This window comes from Austrofundulus limnaeus, unplaced genomic scaffold, assembly GCF_001266775.1.
Source record: "Austrofundulus limnaeus strain Quisiro unplaced genomic scaffold, Austrofundulus_limnaeus-1.0 Scaffold412, whole genome shotgun sequence".
Lineage (NCBI taxonomy): Eukaryota > Metazoa > Chordata > Actinopteri > Cyprinodontiformes > Rivulidae > Austrofundulus > Austrofundulus limnaeus.
In genome coordinates, this window is record NW_013952814.1 from 418,509 (window position 1) to 420,657 (window position 2,149).

Sequence of the window (2,149 nt, forward strand, 5' to 3'; positions counted from 1 at the left end):
CCCCCCTTCCCCCTTTAAAACTGTAGTACTAGGTAGTAAAATACCTCATGAACCACTGGATAAAGTTTAATGACATTTTCAGAAATTAACCACGTAGATCAACAGCAGTTATTTTCTTGAAGTCAGTCCAGTTCAACATCTTTTCTTGTAAAATGTCATAAAGTTACTTTCTGACCTGATGTGACCCCACAGAGCTGACATCTCAGGCCACTCAGCTGCCGACTGATTAAAGATAATGAAACGGCAATCCTCGGAAATACTCTGAAAATATGTTTTTTTTATTTCTGTGAAAAGTTTTAATAAACTGCTTTTAGAATCCATCTAAATAAAAACTCCATTAATGAAAGTGGGTTACTGATGTTTACAGTTCGTTCTGAGGTTCACTGTCAGAGCTCTGTGATGTGCTGTCAGTCTTTATTTTAACACTTAGCTCAGTCAAGTCCTTTATTTAACTTACTTTGCATCTGTTTGGTAATTAGGCTCATTAATTAATAACCCAATAAATGGCAGAATTAGACAATGTGTAGCTGGGTCGAGGCTTTTATGGGGGTTTAAATCAAGGAAACTATTTTAAATCTGGAATCTAAAGAAGATAACTTGTTGATAACACATATTAATTATTTTTGTGAAAGCATCAATGTTTTTGTATGAATCTCTACATCCAAATGAAAACTGTGTTTAGAAGCTTCATAATAGTAATTTATCAAAATACGCCCCAGTGACAATCTTAAAACAAACTTCCCTGTGTTTTTGTGTGGTTAGTCTAAACACAATGTTTTAAATAAAACCTATGTCATAATTCCAACATGTGAAGTAACTCTAACCTAATATAACAAATGTCTCAACAGTAACATAATGAGTCTGAGCTTGTCAAACACATAAACAACAGATTTGCATTGTAGCTTTTGTTAAAACTAAACAGTAACATAAACTGTAGGAACAATGTTGAATAATTTGCAGTAAAACTATTTTACATAAATACCTTTAGTTTACTAATTGCTCTATTAGTCTCACGTCTTGAACAGCAAATATCTAATTACTGACTTTACAAAATGGATTTTCGAGGAAAAGCAACCCTTCATGCATAAACGTTGCTCTTGAACCTGGTTTCGTTATGTATTTCCTGAAATGCTTTTGAGGAAATAGCATGGCAAATAAAATCGCAGGGTCAGAACCACGAGAGTCCTTCACAACAAGGTTCTTAGTAATCATGGTTAGACTTTTCTACAACATGGTTTACTTTCACTTTAACACTTCATGTAAACACACAAACACACAGGTCATTTGAGCAGGGTTCGACAAGATTTTATTTTTTTACCTGCCCTGTCGGGCAGGTGACAACAAATGTTACCTGCCCGAAACAAAAATGTTCAAATTTTGATAAAATAAGAAAAACATGTACTGTACTTTGTACTACAAAAATAATAACATGGTTCCACAGAGGTATATAATATATGACATCTGATTAAACAGATGCAAACATTTTAGACTGAGTTACTAACAGTCAATTGTTTTATCTAGAACATCTTCAAAAAAGTGTTTCCCTTAGAGTATTGGCCTTGGGGGCGGGTTTTATGAAAACAGAATGATBAACAGCAGCAGCTTTGTTTTAAATACAATTTACTGAACATGAAAAAGTCTGAAATTTGCATTAATTAAATCTTATATAGTGAATCTCATATCTAAAGATACATTTAAGATATTTTGAACTGGAGTCTCCATACAACATGATGATAAATCTAATGTTATTTATACAAGTCAGAATATAATTAGAGAAATCTTAAATAGGTATTTTGAATTGTCAAAATATATTAAGAGATGTCTATTTATTTATTTGTTTCTTTCATTTATAAAAACAAAACCATCTATGTACAGCATTACAAAAACAAAGTAAATCATACCCTGAAGTAAAAGGATGCAGAGTGAAGTAAAAAAAATAAAACTTTTTATCATATTTGCCCCTTATTTTCAAAAATCAACTTCAACAAACAAACAATCTCAAGCTGGAAAGTTCTCCAAATAAAAAAAAAATAAGTAAATAAAAAAATATTAAAAGACAACATTTTATTTTATCCTGAATAGGTAATATGTCTAATTTAGTCATAAAACAATTTTAGATAACTAGAATGTAAGTGTCCATCCATCCATC